At 50.9% G+C, this 23,015-nt stretch overlaps 1 protein-coding gene across 1 annotated transcript in view; it reads right to left on the bottom strand.

Annotated features, from left to right (window-relative positions):
* ECEL1 (endothelin converting enzyme like 1) overlaps positions 1 to 15,655 on the bottom strand; it is a 251,803-nt gene extending 236,148 nt beyond the window's left edge. The window contains exon 1 of the mRNA XM_069212879.1: positions 14,146 to 15,655. The gene's annotated coding sequence lies outside the window, so the exon portion shown is untranslated. The remainder of the gene's footprint in view (positions 1 to 14,145) is intronic.
* Between the last annotated feature and the right edge of the window lie 7,360 nt (positions 15,656 to 23,015).

Consider the following 23,015-nt stretch of genomic DNA (forward strand, 5'->3'; position numbering starts at 1 on the left):
TGGGGTTCCTGGCATGAGGACAAGAGACAGTGAGGTGTGGACCACCCCCTTGGATACAGGTGGTTTCACCTGCGTGGTCCAATGGGGTTTAGGAGTGCAGGAGGTTTCTGATGCTGTGGGGTGGTATCGAACCACATATTGCACTGTCTGATTTCATTACATTATTTATGCTATCTTACTAAGGTTTGACTCAATAATGTTTGCACATGACAATTTTTTCTTTGCATGTTTAATTTTTTTGCCAACGTTTGAAGTGCTTTGCTCGTTTTGTAATAAATTGTTCCACCAAAATTTCAGAGTCCAGTACCTTTAGTCACTGTCTTGTTTGGGTTGTGCGGGGGTGGGACCAAACTGGGGGTATTCGGGTCCTATTACCCATGTAGAGGCATTCAAATTGACAAAGCATATTTAGGGTCGAGCCTGCGTTGCATGCGCTCGCGCATGCGTATTGCAGCGAGACGCTTTAGTTATTAGAAAAGGGCTTGGAGCCCTGTCGACATCACGTCAGTGTTTTTCATTGGTTTGTGGGCTTGCCTATTAAAATCTGCTTGCTTTCATTAGTCAAAGGCATGCACACGTCATGCCTTTTCCGGTGGCTAGCCATCCTCGAGCGCATCGACCAAGTACAGAAAACATGCGAGGCTCGCTGTTTTCTGTCCAGCTCGTGGACTACTTTTTCTCTATTTTACTAGCGCGATTTTGCTTGGCAGAAGTTGAGCGCTTTACACAGTTAATTGCACTTTTTTCGGTTACGTACATAAATACACTTTTGCCGATAGGTGAAAAGTCGGGTTAGGAGTTTACAACGCTATCAGCTCTAACATGAGCAAACGCGACACCTGTTGCATTGCAAATGATTGTTTACATTATTCCTGGCCACCCTGTTGATGCACTGAGGTGATCAGCGCAAATGATTTTACATATTGTGGCCACTAATGTAAGCTCATCTGATGTGGTCTCTTTTAAAAAACGAATTATATTGGTAGCTCAAATAATTTTCATTGGACACAAGTAGCTCTTAATACACAAAAGGTTGGAGACCACCGCTCTAAACTGAAGGCAAATGTCTGAAATCCATGAATGTCTGAAAGATCTGCTCTTATGAGGGCTCTGAAGACCCCTTATATTGGACGAGTTTTTCATCACAACAGATAACCCACCCTCTCCCTTCCTTTGTAAAGCCACCACTCCAAAGCACACGGGCAGGGGGTGCCTTTCCCTGATCTCGCATGCTACAAAAGCAACGCCTGAACAAGGGCACGCGGCCAAAAAAAAATTATATTGTTTAAAAGACAGAAGGCTTTAGTCCTACTTTTATGTCTGGCCTGTCCCAGTTTTTACTTCCCAAAATATGATCACCCTATCCATCCATTACATCAACCTACCTCTACAGTGAAAGTGCAGGTAGAAGTAAGGTCTGTGATGGAAGATAACTAGCAGGTCCTGCCTCCCCACCTGTCTGACCTTTCACCTCACCTCCACCCGGCCATCCACCTCCCTCCCAAACACACCATACATCTTTCACTTCACACCTGGGCTTCCACCTCCTGATACCAACCACACCATCCACCTCCTGACACCCACTCACCATCCATCACCTGGCATCAACCACACCATCCTCCTCCTAACCCCCACCACAACATACACCTCCTAACACAGACTTCTCTCTCCACTTCCTGACATCCACCTCACCATCCACCTCCTGACACCCACCTCGCCATCCACCTCCCAAACTCACCATCCATCTCTTGACACCGATCTCACTAACCACCACTTGAGAGCAACCTCACTATCCACCTCCTGACACCAACCTCACCATCTACCTCCTAACCCCCACCTCACCATCCACCTCCCAACTCACCACCCACCACTTGACACCCACCTCACCATCCACCACCTAACACCAACCACACCATTCACCTCCTGACACCCACCTCACCATTCATCTCTTGACACCCACCTTACCACCTCACAATCCAACTCCTGACACCAACCTCAACATCCACCTCCTGACACCCACCTCACCATCCACCTCCTGACACCCACCTCAAAATACACATCCCGACACCCACCTCAAAATACACATCCCGACACCCACCTCAAAATACACATCCCGACACCAACCTCACCATCCTTCTCTCACCTCATTATTCACCTCCTGAGACCAACCACACCATCCACTTCCTGACACCCAAGTCACCATCCACCTCCCAACCACATCATCCACTTCCTGACACCCACCTCAACATCCTCCCCTCCAATTCACTATCCACCTCTTGACACCCCATCACCAACTTCCTTCTGACACCCACCTCATCATCCACCTCCTGCCTCACCACCTACCTCCTAACACCCAACTCACTATCCTCCTCCCAACTCACCATCCACCACTTGCCACCCACCTCATCATCCACCACCTAACACCAACCACACCATTCACCTCCTGACACCCACCTCACCATTCATCCCTTGACACCCACCTCAACATCCACCTCCTGACACCAACCTCACGATCCTCATCTCAACTCATCATCCACTGCCTGACTCCCACCTCACCATCCACCTCCCAATTCGCCATCCACCTCCTGACACTCAGTGAAAGCTCAAATTAAGGAGTGATGTGCCTTAGGACTGCCCTAGGACAGTTATGAGGCTGTTAGCTCACAGCTTTTAATTCCAGAACTGTGCTTTCCACATGACCTTACCAAATCATCTACGAAACAACAGGTTACCGGTGCTGGAATAGAGAAGGAACCAGATCGAGCCTGGCTGATGCAAGTATACTTACGGCAGGACCAGGTTCGCCCTTGGCGAGGGACCTGGCGCACACACTTCCAGGGCTCGATTCACAAACAGGCACCGTAGGCGTGGCAGAATCTCCATACTGCAGTACTCTTTGTGGAGATTCTGCCAAGAGCGTGGAGACATCCACCATGAATGCAGAGATTCTGCATGAGTGCTGAGACTCCACCATGAATGCGGAGATTCTGCCACGAGTGCGGAGACTCCACCATAAATGCTGAGATTCTGCCACGAGTGCAGAGACTCTACCATGAATGCGGAGATTCTGCCATGCGTACAGAGACTCTACCATGAATGCAGAGATTCTGCCACGAGTGCGGAGACTCCACCATGAATGCAGAGATTCTGCCACTAGTGCGAAGACACCACCATGAACGCGGAGATTCTGCCACAAGTGCAGAGACTCTACCATGAATGCGGAGATTCTGCCACGAGTGCGGAGACTCCACCATGAACGCGGAGATTCTGCCACGAGTGCGGAGACTCCACCATGAACGCGGAGATTCTGCCACGAGTGCAGAGACTCTACCATGAACGCGGAGATTCTGCCACGAGTGCGGAGACTCCACCATGAACGCGGAGATTCTGCCACGAGTGCAGAGACTCTACCATGAATGCGGAGATTCTGCCACGAGTGCGGAGACTCCACCATGAACGCGGAGATTCTGCCACGAGTGCAGAGACTCTACCATGAATGCGGAGATTCTGCCACGAGTGCGGAGACTCCACCATGAACGCGGAGATTCTGCCACGAGTGCAGAGACTCTACCATGAATGCGGAGATTCTGCCACGAGTGCAGAGACTCCACCATGAACGCGGAGATTCTGCCACGAGTGCGGAGACTCTACCATGAATGCGGAGATTCTGCCACGAGTGCGGAGACTCCACCATGAACGCGGAGATTCTGCCACGAGTGCGGAGACTCCATCATGAACGCGGAGATTCTGCCACGAGTGCAGAGACTCTACCATGAATGCGGAGATTCTGCCACGAGTGCAGAGACTCCACCATGAACGCGGAGATTCTGCCACTAGTGCAGAGACTCTACCATGAATGCGGAGATTCTGCCACGAGTGCAGAGACTCCACCATGAACGCGGAGATTCTGCCACGAGTGCAGAGACTCTACCATGAATGCGGAGATTCTGCCACGATTGCAGAGACTCCACCATGAATGCAGAGATTCTGCCACGAGTGCAGAGACTCCACCATGAATGCAGAGACTCTGCCATGAGTGCGGAACCTCCGGCACGACTGCAGACACTCTTTGTGAATTGGGATCTCACTGTGTGTGTCTCGTAAGACCTTCAGCCTACTGGGAGACATGAAGAGGCATTACAGACTTATTTTCCCCCTTTACACCGGAACATAGGGATCAAAAATGCTCATGTCTGAGAGACGTTTGCAAAAGTTGTGCCCTGGATGTGAGTGAGTACCTCATGTCAAAGGCAGTACAGCAAGACGCAGCCACACCTTTCATCCAAACTTAGCAGCCATAATAGAAACCAGAGACACCCTCTGCATCTCAGTGCACAGGATAAGAGCCATGTTGATTCAACTCTCTACTTTACCGAACGCTATGGCTTACAGTCCGGGTTCATACCAGGCAATGGCAGAGAGTCAGCCATCATATCCATCTGAGATGATTTAAAACTCACAGGGGACAAAGATTAAGTAGCTGCCTTGTTACCTTTGGATTTATCATCTGCATTTGGCACTGCCCACCGCCTCACTTCAAGGACTTTACAATATTGAAATCTGTGAAAATGCCTTAAAATGGATTGCTTTTCATCTCTAAGACGGGCAAAATGTGTCTATCTAATCCCTTTTCGCATCACCTCCTGACACATGACACAGTCCTGTTCCTCAGGGGTCCATCATATCTCCTCTATTATTCAACATCTACCCAACCCCAGTGACCAAACCTGATTAAATCATACAACAACATGACTTGGATGGCCCCAAATCATTTTACAAAAGGATGGCCCCGAAGATCCCTACAATTTAAAACTTGATGACTGCCTTTTGGGCCACAAACGCATAGATGATAAATTACCATCTAAAGCTGAATATCGCAAGGACAGAGATTAGGACCTGCGGACAATGTCAAAACTACCAGCCTATTGCCTTACGGCCTAAGAAACATTAGGTCCCTCCAATGATATCAAGAGAAGTCAGAAACCCAGGAGTAACCATGGATTCAGACCTATCCTTGATACTGCATGTTAACAATGTCCCAAAGAGTGCCTTCTGCATAATGAAAACACCACGCTGCATCTCCCCATACCTTGCATACCAATACAAACTGCACGCCAGCCTCACCTTTGTAATCCTCAGCCATGACTATGCCAATAGCCTATGCCATGGTGCACCCACATTCAGTATACTCAAAACACAACTCATCCAAAATGATGCCATGAGGTTTCTTCTCCGTCTTCACTCAAGAGAACACATGATTCCAAACCTGTAATCGCTCCACAGGCTCCCTATAGCAAGAAGGGCAATATTCAAGCCACTCTGCACTGTCCACAGAGCCTTCCAAGGAAAAGGACCACTATACCTACAAATTAAATTCAAGCAATACAAACAAATCAGGACACTGCGCACCAGGCTTGCACCACTTGTCATCATACTACTGTGACATACAAAATCTGCAGGAGGCACTGCCTTCTCAGTTCAAGCATTCCAGCCCTGCAACTGCTACCAGCCAGCATTAGACGCACCCAGGAGAAAATACACTCCTGAAGGCAGTTCAAAATGTGGCTATTTCCTAGATAACTGCACCACCTCCATCCAAGCAACAGAGCCCAGAAAACAATCACACCCTCAAGTGTAATCCTCAGATTACAATCCACAAATAGCATGCGACTGAACAGCCGACTGCTTTCATTATGCAGGTGAGCAAAAAAGGGCTGGCCTATGATTTGCCACCACATTATATTGTTATTTAATACCATATATAAGATTATGGACGACAAAAATACTAGAAAGATAATATGTTGTGGGTAGATTTTAATTTATACCTCTTAAATACACATAATTGGGCGGTCTCAGGATTGAATGTTGATAGGGCCTACTCTGAGTTTTATCCATCGGATATTAAATGAGTATTATTACTATATTTTTTATTCCTTCTATGAGAAAGGAATTGTAGTTTCTGATCAATTATAATTCAGAAAGGGGCCATTTCAGTAAATTAGCTTACATAGAGAGATATTTTTGGACTACTCGTGTTTGTCACTCAATGTGTCACACATAGGCATCCTGAAAACATGTAAATGTCACACTCAGGCAAACTGAAATCTTGGCAGCTATGCATGACACTTTAAAATGCTGGACTGATCTCTGCTTGTGAGCCCCCACAATTCTGCACAAAACTTTCTCCATCTCTCCGTTGTTTGCCAGCATGGCATCACACATGGTAGATGGTGGCACTATATAGGTATGCACTTCATATATAACAGTTATGGCACACAATAATACTAAAACCATAATACGCAGCAGTCAGCAACAATAATCAACTTGCAGCTGTTAAATTCACGTAAGACATATTTGCCATGAGTGTTGTCCATCACCAACACTGCACAGCCAAACATGCCCAGCTGACCAGGAATGGAAAAAACAAAGAAGTCTGTCCCACATTACTGGACAATTTTGGAGGACTTTAACATAGTCCATTCACTGCAGGCCCCAAATATCTATACAATCTGCATGTGCGGCTCCTCCGTTAGGGCGAAGGCGCGTCGGCTTCCCACCAGCAGTAGCAGCAGCAAACCTTTTGATACAAAACGATAATGAACTATGTTTATTATTGTTTTGTATTAAAAGGGGCGGGGCATATGGGATGATGAGCACTGAGGGGAGTGCACAGATCACTCTCCTCAACCCGTATATATGTTTGGCCGGCCGTCGCGGGCCAGCCAAACACACATGCGCAGTAGGCTCTCTCCAGCACGGCACGGTGTTGCCGGGCTGGGGAGAGACTGCACAGCTCCCTGGCTGGGCGCTCCCAGCCAACCCTGACGCTGCTCTGAGCAGCGTCAGGATTGGCCTCAGGGCAGGCTGGGTGCCTGTGCCTGAAGCAACGGCGAATGAGCAAAGGAGCACACGGCGCGGAATTAAGGTACTTTTTTTTTTTATTATTATTTTATTTTATTCCACCCCCGCGCCACTACGCCCCTTTTTCCTCCCACAAGCCGCCACTAACAATCTGACTGCTTCTTTAAATCTCACAAACACATTCAGATGTGGAAAGATGATTCAAATGTCCATCCCAACAGATCTCTCCACTTCTTTTTCATTTCAACCATGCCAGCTCAAATCCACAATTCTACACAAAATCTCAGATTAGACAACCCAGTGAAGTAACTCTCTAAGCTGACTATATCATAAGAAACACCATAAAGCGACCTGCAGAGCTGTACCAAGCTACTCGCACACTGAAAGCCCTAAAACTGTGCATCTGTCTATTACACTGTATCACCCAACACACTGAGAGCCAGGGCGCCCATAACACGATAAGTACAACTCAGTGGTCATCACGCACAACAAAGAAACACTTCCCACATGGGATTAAAACAAAAAAAAAATTCCTTCCAACCACACACCCTACACCAGGGGTCTTCAAACTGGGGAGTGGGACCCCTAGGGGGGGGCCTCAAGTGATCCCAAGGGGGGCGCCAGGCTCTGGCCAAAAGAAGCATTATGCTGTTAACAGGGCTTTGTTTTAAGCTGACAAAAATCCAGCATCAGTGAACTGTTCAGTAATAGGCCGTCAATAACATTTTTTGTCATTTATATTCCAGCTGGGAGTATGTGTCAAAAGGGAAGGGACTCAAAATACTCTTCAAAACCCCACTCTCACTTCTAAAAATCACACTTTGGATACTTTTATAGGTTAGTAAGGCCTGCTGGATCAGAATAGTATGTTTGACATCATTTATTTGATTGATTTTTAAAACAGTATCAGAACTTAAATGCAATATTTACATTAGTCCAGACATATTTCAACATTGACAATGTAATAGAATAATTATGAAATATTCGGAGGGGCCCCCCCAGTCCTATTCTTTTCACTTAGGGGGGCACGAAATGAAAAAGTTTGAAGACCACTGCCCTACACTGTGCAGCGCGCTACTGATGCAGGCAAGGCTTGGAACCTGCTGAGGTACTTTTGCAGTCTTAGACTTTGCAATCTGCAGGGTAAGGCTTTTAGCAACAAGCACATTAACCCACGGAGCTATCTATATATACTTGTGGCCCACATACTTGTGACCTGCAGGTTACAGACAATGCTGTGCACCAGATACATCATCGCTCTTGGATATTTTATGACACGTCACATCTGTGAGCAGCAAACTACAGCGTGAGCTTTCTAATCAGATTTTTTTCCTAAGGCGTTTGCGGGATGCACAGAAATTCCACAGCAAGTGCCTTCACCCACAGGGCTATCTTAGAAAGTGATCTGTTTGAAGCCAATAAAGTTAAGTTTTTAACAGTTTATAAAACTAATGCATATGTACTGCAAGCTGTAAGTTCCTCTGCCCTTAATCCCCCTCTAGTACCCCTCCCACTAGGGGTGCGTGATAAATTGTGAATGGCTGAGTTTTTTTTATTGTGTATGGCTCACCAACGGTAAGATGGCAAGCGTGACCAACAATTGGAATACCCTAGCATGATTTTCAGGCGCTAAGAGAGCACCCCATGAGATTTTCCCATCGCGACCTTTCTTTTTGAGAAAGCTGCTACTCGAGTAGAAAATCTGCTCGAGCTGCAGGAAAACCGACTCGAGCAGCAGCGCCCCCTGCATCGCGTGGTGCCGTAGGCGCTTATTTTCAGCTCAGAACAAGCTACCGCTGATAAAACAAAAGAGCGTGGGCAGCCCAACATGCTCATTTCTGTCTGGTCATGGAACTCCGCAGAATCTTGCGGAGTTTTCATGTAACTGTGGAATTAAATTCCGCAAGTTTTGATGGCGAAGGTCACGGAGCTGCTTGCAGCTGTGAGCACTCTAGCTTAACTCCAGCAGCTCTCTAGGAGACACCGCTCAGGGGAGCGCACTCCAGCTAACACCCGCACACAGGCGTCGCTGAAAGACCCACAACTGTATGGAAAGAACCCCTAGGTGATGGAAGCGCCTCGGAGCCTCACCGAACGTAGAAGGCGCTACTACAGATGTTGATTTGTGGTCCTAAGACATGGCTTTCTTCTACTTTGAAGATAAATCTGTTTATCCCGGTCCGGTCCTCTCAAATGGGGGAAGGGAGATATACACGGGTGGTCTTTAGACGGGGTGGGCTTATTTTAAACACTAATCAGGTTGTTTCTCTCCAGCACCTTTTCTATCTGCCGTGGTGCGCCTTGAAACCCGTTGGTTTTAAGCGCCTTCTACGTGGTTTTGACTTAGATTGGATGCTGGGGGGGCATGCATGCGGGCAGTATTTGTCAGTTCTGTACTGTAAATTATGTGTTTTTACCTATTTACCCAGAACACAAGTAACTTTTAAACGGCCAATGGATTATTTGCGTCACTGAATGTTGTAATCATTTTCATAATCTTCACTAACAAGCTGCGGGTCTGGGCTTTGCGTTGAAAGTGTCTCAGGTGGGCAGGCTCGGGAATGGGTTTGTCATAAACTACATCCTTTCTGTTCAGTGGTTATATTTGCTTTCATCTACATTTACTTCTAAAATGTAAGTTTTTTTCAAACCACAATTAACTTATTAAGGGTAACACTGATTTCGACATCCAGAGACTGCAGACCTAGTGTTTGAGAGTTAAGGAGTGCAGCTGTCAGGACACCCCTTCTCTGGACTGGGGGTGCGCCTGCCCCCTGAGATAGCTTGAAGGTACAGGACGTGTGAGTAGCAGGTTTGCAGCCGGCGCCTCAACCCACTGGCATTTCATGCAGGCGCTAGATCACCGGACCTAGTTACATCCAAGGACTGACGGCAGGTGCCTCAACCCACTGGCATTTCATGCAGGCGCTAGAACACCGGACCTAGTTACATCCAAGGATTGAAAGCGGGTGGATCAACTCACTGGCATTTCATGCAGGCGCTAGATCACCGGACCTAGTTACATCCAAGGACTGACGGCAGGTGCCTCAACCCACTGGCATTTCATGCAGGCGCTAGAACACCGGACCTAGTTACATCCAAGGATTGAAAGCGGGTGGATCAACTCACTGGCATTTCATGCAGGCGCTAGATCACCGGACCTAGTTCCATCCAAGGATTGACGGCAGGTGCACGAACCCACTGGCATTTCATGCAGGCGCTAGAACACCGGACCTAGTTCCATCCAAGGACTGACAGCAGGCGCCTCAACCCACTGGCATTTCACACAGGCAGGAGAACACCGGGCTCAGCTGCACACAACTCTTTGCACCGGTGCACGAACCCCAAGATATGAATCAGGACTGGAGTATATGAACTGCTGGTCACACACAGGCCACTGCAGGTCAGGGCGTCACTGCAGATCCCATTAGGTCACCGAAGGTCTTTGAACCCAATAAGACGTCTCGCAGACACTGCACAGGTCTCCGCTGCAGGCGCAGCGACTCTTGGAGCTATCTTGATACTTGGCTGCGGAGATCGTGGGACAGAACTTTGAACCGTCGGTGGGGGCTCGGCCCTGGGCCAAGTTTTACAACACGGCGCCCGGTGTGAGATTAGGTTTAGAAAGCCGGGTGTGGGGAGACGAGAGATGGACGGCCCACGGGTGGGCGGTGCGTGGAGGAGTCTAGTCCGTGTAAAACAAAAATATAAAACTTGTTTACTCTCCGTGGACTTACAATCCCCAAAAATGGGATGTGCGATGCCTTCGGGTGCTGGGAGAAGCCGGAGGGGAGGGGTGGGTCGCTCGAGCCCCCCAGTGCGTCTCTGGATCTACAGACCACCTCCACCACCCACGAGGGCAGCCGAGGTCCAAGATAGCTCAATGGGTTGGCGACAGCAGCGGATATGCGCAACCTGCAAGTCACAGGGGCGAGTCCTCGGTGGGGCCAACTTTGACTGTTATCCTTCCGAAGGCGACAAAAGGTACACCATTGAGTTTGGACGAAAAACATGCACGTTACCGTATAGCGCCTTTTATTTAAGCACGAAGAGGCAACGCAGTCTGCGACTATGTGCACATATATGTGCAATGCGATAATATAAATGTCATAATTAGCCCAGATAGAAGTCGTCACATTTTGACTTGTTGGACTTACAGTGCGCCCTGGCGCCCCAGAGGTAGAATGAGTGGGTCCTAATACATAGGCTGTTCTATGTAGATATATGTAAATGCATTTATATAGCGCTTACTGCCCCTTACGAGGCTTTGAATGTACACATTTACCAACAGAGCTGGCCCAGATGATACCGAGACAAAGTGTCCGGGGCTAACCCAACAAGTAACAGGTCATGCTTTTCAGCTAGGGCGCTTAATACCAGCAGCAACTTCTAAGCGCTCGCAATTTTGTCGCTTTAGGGAACTGAGACAGGGTGTATGAAATAGTTTGCCCAGGATCACAGGGTGTAAGGACATGAAGATGCCAGGTTTAGACGCCAAGTCGCCACTGTTTTCATAGTTAGCAATTTAATAGCGCGACCTTCTTAATAGTAGCGCTTGGTGCAGCCGTTTGAAATGTTATTGGCGCTATACACGAAAGATGTTAATATATAAGCGCTCATTACGAGGTTCAAAAGCACTCATTTTAACAACCTGGGAAGGGCGAGAGACTGAGTTATACACCCGGCGGTCAGAGGTAACCTGTGGCAGAAAAGGAGACCATACCTGGGTCAGAGAGGGAGCCCACACATGGGGCAGAAAAGGAGCCCACACCTGGGGCAGACAGGGAGCCCACACCTGGGGCAGACAGGGAGCCCTCACCGGGGGCAGACACGGAGCCCTCACCGGGGGCATACACGGAGCCCACACCGGGGGCAGGCAGGGAGCCCACACCTGGGGCAGGCAGGGAGCCCACACCTGGGGCAGGCAGGGAGCCCACACCTGGGGCAGGCAGGGAGCCCACACCTGTGGTACACACGGAGCCCACACCTGGGGCAGGCAGGGAGCCCACACCTGTGGTACACACGGAGCCCACACCACAGCTACGGGACACACAGAGCCAACATATAGGGCGGACACGGAGCCCACACCTGGGGCAGACACGGAGCCCACACCTGGGGCAGACACGGAGCACACACACGTGGGGACACGCGGATCCCACACCTGGGGCAGACACGGAGCACACACACGTGGGACACACGGAGCCCACACCTTGGGCAGTTACGAAGCCACTCCTGGGGCAGACACGGAGCCCACACCTGGAGCAGACACGGAGCCACACCTGGAGCAGACACGGAGCCACACCTGGAGCAGACACGGATCACACACCGGGGGCAGACACTGAGCCCACACCTGAGGCAGACACGGAGCACACAGACACGGAGCCCACACCTGAGGCAGACACGGATCACACACCGGGGGCAGACACGGAGCCCACACCTGAGGCAGACACGGAGCACACAGACACGGAGCCCACACCCGAGGCAGACACGGATCACACACCGGGGGCAGACACGGAGCCCACACCTGAGGCAGACACGGAGCCCACACCTAGGGCAGACACGGAGCCCACACCTGAGGCAGACACGGAGCACACAGCCGGGGAAGACAGGAGCCCATACCTGGGGCAGACACGGAGCCGCCACCTGGGAACACACAGACGGGGCAGACACGGAGCACACACCTGCCACACACAAACATGGCTGTCATCCCGTACAGACAGACAGCTCTCAACCGGGGCAGACAGAGCTCACCTGCGGTAAACACGGGGCAGGTACACAGCGCTGACGTATGGCACAAACACAGAGCTGACATGTGCCTCAGACACAGAGTCATGTCTGGTGCAGACACACAGACGCTGACAAGACCCTCGTCTGCACAGACACGGCACTCTCACATGCTTTAGCCGCAACGCTCACTTTTTGCGAAGGCGCAGTGTTCATGCCTGGCACAGACTCTGAGCGCTCGCTCAGCACTGAGCCCTCACATGGCACAGACACAGAGCCCTCACATGGCACGGGAACTTCACCCTCAACGAGCACATACAAACACCCCTCACTTGGCACATGCACAGCCCCCTCAACTGGAATAGCCTTGTAACCCTCACTTGGCACAGACACACAACCCTCACCTATCACAGACCCCTCACCTGTCACAGACACATAGCCGTCACCTGTCACAGACACATAGCCCTCACCTGTCACAGGCACATAGCCCTCACCTGGTACAGGCACATAGCCCTCACCTGGTACAGGCACATAGCCCTCACCTGGTACAGGCACATAGCCCTCACCTGGTACAGGCACATAGCCCTCACCTGGTACAGGCACATAGCCCTCACCTGACACAGGCGCAGAGCCCCCACCTGACACAGGCGCAGAGCCCCCACCTGACACAGGCGCAGAGCCCCCACCTGACACAGGCGCAGAGCCCCCACCTGACACAGGCGCAGAGCCCCCACCTGACACAGGCGCAGAGCCCTCAGCTGGCACCGAGTCTTCACCTGACAGAGGCACAGATACCTCACCTGACACAGGCACGGAGCCCTCACCTGACACAGGCAGGGAGCCCTCACCTTTCGGAGACACAGAGCCCTCACCCGGAACAGGTACATAGCCCTCACCAGGCACAGAGCCCTCACCTAGCACAGGCACAGAGCCCTCAGCTGGCACAGAACTCTCACCTTACACAAGCTCGGAGCCCTCACCTGGTACAAGCACGGAGCCCTCATCAGCACAGGCACAGAGCCCTCAACTGGCACTGGGACTTCACCTGACAGAGGCACAGATACCTCACCTGACACAGGCGCAGAGCCCTCACCTGTCACAGGCAGGGAGCCCTCACCTTTACGGAGACACAGAGCACTCACCAGACACAGGCACAGAGCCCTCAGCTAGAACCGGCACGGGGCCCTCAGCTGGAACAGGCACGGGGCCCTCACCTAGCACAGACACAGAGCCCTCAGCTGGCACCGGACTCTAACCTTACACAGGCTCGGAGCCCTCAGCTGGCACAGAGTCCTCACCAGGCACTGTGCCCTCACCTGGCACAGGCAAAGAGCCCTGACCTGGCACAGATACCTCACCTGACACAGGCGCAGAGCCCTCACCGGACACAGGCAGGGAGCCCTGACCTGGCACAGGCAAAGAGCCCTGACCTGGCACAGAGACCTTACCTGGCACGGGTTTGAAGCCTTCACATGTCGGAGACACAGAGCCCTCTCCTGGGACACACGCATACCTCACCTCCTGGCAGTCACAGACCGCTCCATCCAGTAAAGCACGCACCTGCCTGCGTTGTCTTCACCCCGAGGGTGCCTCCGAGGGTGGGCGGCGGGCGCCCTCCACCAGGCTCTTGCGCGGGCTTCCCCCTGGCTCCAGGCGCACCCACGAGCGGTCCGAAGTCCAGGGTGTCCAGCCTCTATCGAACCCTTCTCTGCGATCCCGCAGACCCGCACTCTTGGGGGGTCCTTGGCACACACATCCGGGGCTCGGCGGTACCAGGGATCGGGTGGAAACTGGCACAGGCGAGGGGGGGACAGCTGCCACTCTCAAGAAACTGGGCAGGACATCTGTGGCCGGGCGCCAGAACACGTGGGAAAAGGTAAAGTTTAGCGTCTAAGCATGGAACAGTCAATTCCAAAATCCCAAAGAAGGGGTGAGAGGTGTGGGTGCCCGGGGTGTGAGGGGTGACAGGCAACAAAGAGGTGAGGGAGGGGAGGTGTTGAGGAGCCTCGGATAGCGGGATGAGCAGCTTCGGACAACGGGATGAGGAGCCTCGGTCTGCGGGTTGAGGAGCCTCGGACAGTGGGATGAGGAGCCTCGGACAGTGGGATGAGGAGCCTCGGTCTGCGGGTTGAGGAGCCTCGGTCTGCGGGTTGAGGAGCCTCGGTCTGCGGGTTGAGGAGCCTCGGACAACGGATGAGGAGCCTCGGACAACGGATGAGGAGCCTCGGACAGTGGGATGAGGAGCCTCGGTCTGCGGGATGAGGAGCCTCGGACAACGGGATGAGGAGCCTCGGACAACGGATGAGGAGCCTCGGACAGTGGGATGAGGAGCCTCGGTCTGCGGGATGAGGAGCCTCGGACAGTGGGATGAGGAGCCTCGGACAGTGGGATGAGGAGCCTCGGACAGTGGGATGAGGAGCCTCGGACAACGGGAGAGGAGCCTTGGACAGCGGGATGAGGAGCCTCGGACAGCGGGATGAGGAGCCTCGGACAGCGGGATGAGGAGCCTCGGACAGCGGGATGAGGAGCCTCGGACAGCGGGATGAGGAGCCTCGGACAGCGGGATGAGGAGCCTCGGACAGCGGGATGAGGAGCCTCGGACAGCGGGATGAGGAGCCTCGGACAGCGGGATGAGGAGCCTCGGACAGTGGGATGAGGAGCCTCGGACAACGGGATGAGGAGCCTCGGACAACGGGATGAGGAGCCTCGGACAGTGGGATGAGGAGCCTTGGACAGCGGGATGAGGAGCCTCGGTCTGCGGGTTGAAGAGCCTCAAACAGCGGGTTGACGAGCCTTGGGTACGGAGTTGAGGAGCTTCTAATAGCGCATATGGGTTTTGAGCCTCTGATAGGAGACGGAGTTTCGGGAAGTAGGCGAGGCGCTTTGGATGTGGAGGTCAGGACATGAGCAAACTCTGGGAGGGGGCGTGGGCCTCGGGTGGAGGGCAGGAGTCCAGTGAGAGGAGCCTCGGACACCGGGACGCGGTAGCCGCTGAGGCGCTGGTGTCGGCCGAGGTAGAGCGCGCAGCGCTATCCGCTCCTGGTGCTGAAGCTGCAGACGCACTGAAGAGGCTGGCACGCGCTCTGGACTCACCGAAGAGGAGCCCCCCACAACTCCCAACCCCGCCCAGCCTGCCCCACCCTCCTCCACCTGTCAGAGCTGAGGGCAGAGGGAGTGTCTCAGGGGAGGGACCTTGGATGTGACCATAGAACAGGGACTGGGCGGTACATCCAGGGAGGCGCCCTGGGAGCACCGGGCGGGGGGCCCACCTGTCATAGGGGTGCCCACCTGTCAGAGCTCAGGGCGGAGGGATTGTCCCAAAGGAGGGATGCGAGATAAAACCAGGGGGTTCGAGGGTTGAATAAGGCAGTCACTCCACGCGCACTGGGCAAACCAAGGAGGGTCCCTCCCCGCCCGGCCCCACCCTTATCCACCTGTAAGAGCGGAGAGTGGACGGAGTGCACGCCTCCCTGGGGATGGATTGTGAAATTTGTCTGGTGGGGGCGGGGGTCTCCGTGGTAAACCTTAGGGGAAAACTCCAGGACGCTCTGAACATACCAACGGGTGCTCCCCCAGCCTGCCCCACTCACGCCCTTTACATGCCAAAACTGAGGGCGGGGTGGCGTGAAGTATGAGCTATGTATGACCAGGGAAGTGTGTTTGGAGTTGCACCCGGGCGAGGGAGGGGGGTGGCGGGCTCCAGTCTGCTCTGTCTGGCAGATCAGGGCGGTGGACTTTCTTAGGGGTACTGGGAGGAGCGGTGGGGGCTGTGGCCAGGGAAGAGGGATCTCGGCGCTACAGAGAGACACAGTCTACGCGTACTTAACACAGCAAAGAGACCCTCTACGAGGCCGCCCCACCACCCACCTGTCAGAGTGAGGGTACAAGGACCCTCTTTGGGTGGGGGTGTTGCTATGATTAGGAAGGCGGTGGCTCCCCTCAATGGAGGCAGTCCATGCGTACTGCCCACACCGACGCGGGGCTCTCCCAGCCTGCCCCGCCCTCATGTACCTGCCGAGCCGGAGGGGTCGGGGGTCATACATGGGAGACGTGGGTGGGGGGTCCAAGCTGTCACCCAGGGAAGGGAGCGCTGCGTGCACCCTCACCACACCAGGGTAGGACCCCCGCAGCCTTCCTCACCCTTCTGTACCTGTATGAGCTCGGGAGAGATGGGTCCCGGTGGCACAAGAAGCCTTCCCAGCTCGTCCCACCCTTTCACGCCTCTCAGCGCCGTGGGCCGGGTGGGAACGCGCCTTGAAGCTTCGGCTCCCAGTTCGGAGAGCATTCCCGTCACGAACCCTGGATTCATTGCCTATCACCGATTCATTTTTTTATCTAGTGTGGCAGTGCAGGGGTTAAACTCGAGGCGCCCTTCTGATTTGATGCTTTATATATAATAAAACAGCATTTGACCTTTAATCCCTATGAGCGAAAGTCAACCAATGGGGAGTGAGTAAGGATCAGTGCCATCGATCCGTTTGCTGTAAATGGACATAGGTGGGATTGGAATAAGAACCCCCCCCACCACCCTCACTGCTAAAAGTATTTGTATCTCGAGTGCCCTTAAGAAGCGCTTTTCCGGGCTCCGTTTCTTTTTAATGTACTGGTGGCCTGGGAATATGCCGCGGCGGCCTCTGGACAGTCTGGAAGTAGTGGAGATGGCTGATTTTAGTTTTTTTTGTTTTATATAGTGTGAAGTCGACCCCAAGGCATTAGAGCGCTTTACATGAGCACCAGTTACATTACACAAGGACACATTCAGTTTTGTAGCCACTGGGGAGGGAAAGTGATTTGCCCAGGATCACAGGATGTTGAGCCGATGCTAAGACTCAAACCTGGACCCTCCCTTCCAAAGTCGGCAGCTCTGACCCTCACACCACATCATAGTCTGGAACACCCCCAAAATAACTAGCCTGGAATTATTAAGTTGATTGAGCAATGAAGACAACCTTGAGTTTTGTCTCTATCTTGCCACACTTGTGATGCGCTCAAAGAAAGGGGTCAAATGTCAGGTTGCGTCTTCTGACAAATTGCTGCTTATTTGCAAACTGGTGTTTTCTTTTATTTACCCGACTGCAAAGTGAGAGTGTATTAGGTGATCATCTTGCTGTGGTGCAGGGAGTGAAAGAAAAGACTGTAGGATGTCCGTTTTTTCCCTAATATACATTTACATACCTATAAATTAACTATATACATCCTTAAAAATGTATCAGAAAGCTAGCAAAGAAATAATGAAGCACATTTTTTTCTAATTCTGAGGTGTGATGGAAACAAAGATTTTAATAGGATGAAAACAGTCATGACACTTTACTTGGTTATGGAAAATAATAAATATTGGCTGAAACATGATTTCCAAACATTATCATTTGTTTCCTATACAGTTTTAACCAGTAAAACTGCATATTTATGCACATTTTGTAGCCTTTTTAATAGAAAGTGTGCCGCCTGTATATGACATTGTGCTACCGCACGAGTGCTCCAAGATACACCACGGGCTGCTTACCACACCGTTACCACTCCCCTGCTGAGTGAGCGTGGCTTATTTGCTACTCTTGTTCTTTGTGCGACACTTGGGTTTTTCACAATCTCCTTGACTGCGCTGATATAACATTAATGGCAGCATCCTCAGTCTGGAAACTGTTCCAGGACACCTGCTCCATGCCATTTCCCTGTGTGCAGGGGTATTTGTTTGATTATAACCTCAGTAAATAGGAAGTTCAGGTGTTCACTGAGGGCTTTCCTGTTTACACAGACTGAAACCTCCCAGCAGGGCTCTGACGCGTGAGAGGCGTCCAATGGGTGCCCCTATAGACTACTGGTGTGTGCCACCCAGTGCAGAGATTCAAGCTGCCCTCATGCACAGGAGCCTCAAAGGAGGCCACAAAAGGCAATATCAACCGAGCTAATAGCTTCATTCCTGGAATATGGCTTCCCTGAGGAGGGGTAGGCAGACAACATCATGACACCCGGGGTCATAGGTCAATGTTGGAGGTGGACACTCAGTTACGATGAAGCAATGGTCCTGACAAGAGGGAGCGGCTGCCAGGGACACCACCACTGAGCTCCTTAGGTAGCACTGCTTTGGGGCAGAAGGATTCTGCCAGAGGCATTTGTGGAGGACCGTCTCCCCCACCCCATAGAGCTGGGATGGGGGTCACCCTAGGAGCCCAGAGTTGACAGAGCAACTAGAAAGCAGCCGGTGGGGCCCAGAGCAAGCACCAGGATGAAGGACCCCGACAATGTAGAATAGCCGGGCACAGGGGCTAGCCAAAGGAGTAACCAAGAACACGCGGAGGCAGCGTCCACAAGAGTTCATCCACCCAAGAAAGTGCTGAAGAACACACAGAGCCAGGGTCCACAGGAGTTCATCTACCCAAGAAAGTGGGCACAGTTGTATGTGCAGAGACCCCTGGATAATGTGGCACTGATGAGTCTGTGGACAAAGTGGCGACAGAGCCCCTGGTGTGGTCTACAGTAGTGGCGGTGGACTGGAGAAGTTGGGATAGATAAAGAAGTACACCAGGACATAGTCAAAGTTCTTCAGAAGTAAACAAGGTTGATGCAAGGAGGAAAAGGGGTCTCAGTGGCTTTCAGAAGCACCTTTTGAGTCCTGGGAAAAGTACTTGTTAGACAAAAATAAGAGAGTGAAAGGACAGATGGACACGGTAGGCTGAGCAGGAGGTGGAGGTTGATGTATATAACATCAGCAAAAGGATGGGATCCACAATCTATGGAAGGTTTTGGAACTTAAATGCCACTGCAGCCATCAAGAGCCACAGGAGTAGGGTTAGAGCATGCAGGAAAGGGGTACAAGAAAGGACAGTCATGCTAAAGATGTGCACAACATGGGCAAGTGGACGCAGATGTACCTAACCAGGGAAGCCGCGGACTACTTAAGGGCAGGATTTACAGACAGAATTAGAATACCATATTCAGCCCCAGGGATGGGGAGGAGGGTTGAGCATTTGAGATCATCTAAAGGGAGAGAACAAGTTGCACACAACAAGTTGACCACAGAAGTATCAGGAGGGAGTAAGGCATTGTCGCATATAAATGACTGCTGATATCACAGACCAATATTATGCCATAAAAGGCTGAGGGTGAATTCTGGCTGATACATCACCTCTTGTGGCTGGAATACAGTGACCAGGCGTCTCCGATTTGCCAGGACATTCCAGTTTTTTTCACCAGCTGTCCCTTTCTGGAAATTTAGCTCATGTCGTGGTTTTTAGAGAGGGTTGACTGAAAACAGTGGGAGGGATCTTTTAATCTTTTCCAAATCAGGGATAGTTAGCAGCTGTTATAAGAAAGGAATTTAATTAACGGGCAAGATGCAGGCATTTAATAGTGCATTTTATTGATGTTCTTTCTGTCTCTTCTGTAATTCTACTCTGATGGACGCCTTCATTCTGTGCACGCGGTTGAAGTAAAATTGTAGTCCTTCTTCTGTTTTTGTAACATGTCCCAGTTTTTTACTTTAAAATTCTGGTCATCCTAGGCTAGAAAGGTCCTCAGTAAATAAGTACTGGGCCCAAAACGGGTGCTTGCTGCCACACACCTGCTTAGATGAGGCAATTCATATGGGTAGATGGTGCAAGCGAAGAGTCGAGATGGGGAAATTAGACATAAAGTATCCTTCAGACTGGTGCTGGTGCACCAAAATGACTTGTGTTTGCTGGACATACAATTTGAAGGGCACACATGCATTGATCGGCCATGCTCACGGGCTGTGCATTGGTAGGCGTGGCTTTCGAGAGGTTCAGCACATCCGTGGAGTGGACAGTGGGGAAAATAGTGGGGTGAAAGCAGTGGCGTAACAAAACTTGAGGGGGCCCCCTACAAAATACATGGAGGGGACACTCAAGGCCCTGGACCTAGTTAGGAGCTCCTAGGCCTGGGCCCCGCCGCCCATGCACAGCGCCAGAGGGGGGCCTCCCGGGAGCTCCGGATCCCCCCAGCTCTGCGGGGGCTGCGGGGGCTACTGTTATGCCACAGAGTCAGAGCATGTGTTGCACTACCTTGATGATTTTGTGATGGTTGGGAAGACCAGGGAAAGGAGTGAACATGCATAGCTGACAACCATTTTTCGGGCGGTGACAGAATTTCAGGATTCCTCTCACAAATGAAAAGTCCAAGGGGCCTACTACTTGCTGAACATTTTGGGGGTTAGACATGGACTCAGTGGCAATGGAGTCTTGCTAGCCAGTGAACAAATTGTGGGACGTACAGGACATGGCCTTTAGCAGAAGAAAACGTAGGCCGATTATGTTCTAACGGGTCAGCCATTTTGTGGTTTTGTAGGCACAGACCTGAAGATGGTCTTGTGGACTGATACGCAACAAGACCGAAACATCGACCACGATTCCAATCAGCTCCGAAGATCGCTGCACAGGAATTTTTTTCCTAAACTATGAAACATGTTACTTTTTGGGTGAGTGGTTTTTACATTGAGTGAGGCTAACTATTCATTGTTGGACTGATAAAATATTATGTGGCCTTAGTCACTGTGTTTTTATGCCATGACCCTCTACACTGATACAATATTATGATTCATTTTTTTTAAAAACGGGAATTCAAATAAAATTGCTTTATGTTTTCCCACCTGACACCGATCACGCTTGAATGAATCATGTGCATGTTCCCATTAATATTTTATCATACATATACTGACTGATTAATATCTTTCAGGTTGGATTCATTTGGCACCAACCATAAAACTGCTTATTTTAATTAAGTTACTCCTTCAGAAGTTCTTTGTGTGTAGTTGTATGGTGTAGTGACAGGCAGGCCTGGTCTGGATGAAAGAAAGGGCTGAGACAGGCAGATGGGGCTACAGGCGGAACCGAATATGGCAAAACTGGAATTTACCAATAGTAAACCATATGTGAAAAGTGAGGTAGGTTTTTGGGGTGGGGATTGTTTACGGGATTTAGGATGGGATATTTAAGCCGTGTTAGCTCTTTGCGAGGGCATGATTAGTGTGTACAGCAAAGCTGAAAGTTTGTGATATTGGTGTGCCAACTTAGTCCTAATTGAAGCGGCCCTTTGGGCACCTTACAGGGAGTCTGACCATATTTCTTCTCCTAGACCCTCCTTGATGGACCGCCTTTCTGGAAAAGAGCTCCTGAAACGTTGTCCTACTCAATCTGCCTCCTTCTTGTTGGGTATCTCTGGAGGTTAATATGGGGTTGGGGAAATTTGAAAGTGCATTATTGATTGCTTTGTAAAATGTTATTTAGATTAGGTGTTTTATATGATTTTAATTGAATGCTGCATTTTCTGTGCTTCAAGGGTACCAAGTTTGTGGTGCTTGCAGTGGTTAGAATCTCCATCTTCCACCAGAGGACTCTTCTCACAACCAACATCATGTCCAAAATTGTGCAATATTTTAACCCTGATTTTTTAGATGATGTTTGAGATGGGGTGTTGTGGCGTTGGGTTGCGGGGAGAGGGGTTAGTCTACGCAAAAGCATTGGTACCGATGGCCCAGGCCATCGGTCTTCTAGGGTCATCCCGGCTCACATTTCAGCTTCCAAGATGACTCCTCAATGGGTGCAGAAGGGTCAGTGGGTCAAAAGAGGGTCTCAGAGATACCGCGAGCCCTCATCAACAATGCACACTTTGAGTAGGAATTCCATTCTGGACTGTGAAGGTGACCCTTCGAAAAATCAACTGCTTGCCAAATGTTGGGAGTCCTGGCAGCACACTTCTCAACATGCAGGCCCTGCTTTAGATCTTGCCGGAGGGGAATACTTTGTCACAAATGTAAAGGATATCCGAGCGCCGTATTATGATCCCATCATATCCTATGGAAATCATAATATGGGAGACGGGATATTCGTCAAGTTTGTGATGTTTTGTTCCATCCGCCAAAATCTAAACCAGGCCCTTAGTTACTTGAGCTTTATTTGGCACAGAGGCATCCTAACTCTCAGAAAGGAGCATTGTTCTACGCTGATGAATGTCCCAAAAGCATGAAATGCACAGTGAAGATCCCAGCATCTGGATGCAGAAAGTAATTGAAAACTACAGAAGGATTTCACTGTGCTCTGGGGCACCGGCCCCTCTTCATTAACAGTATTTCCCTGAGAGCATACACGTGCTAGAATACTCTGGGAGCCCAGCCGCTCTGCCAGATAAATAACAATATGTTGTGGAATGGGCTTCCAGAAATAAGGCCACCAGCCAAGTCTGTAAACTCAAAGAAAGACAAGTGCGAGAACAAGAGTAAACTACAAGCACTTTCTGCAGAAACAGGAGTGTGCAGAGTTTCACTAAGGTTTGATTGAAATAACTTTGAAAACAGAAGTCTTTCCATACCCAGCTCAAGCTGATAAGGTGATGAAAATAATTCTGGTCAGTTGTCTATTTCTGTAATTCTGGATATTGCCTCAAAACTACTAAGCTGGTGAAGTCTACCTAATTACTCT

This window comes from Pleurodeles waltl, chromosome 11, assembly GCF_031143425.1.
Source record: "Pleurodeles waltl isolate 20211129_DDA chromosome 11, aPleWal1.hap1.20221129, whole genome shotgun sequence".
In the NCBI taxonomy this organism is placed as follows: Eukaryota; Metazoa; Chordata; class Amphibia; order Caudata; family Salamandridae; genus Pleurodeles; species Pleurodeles waltl.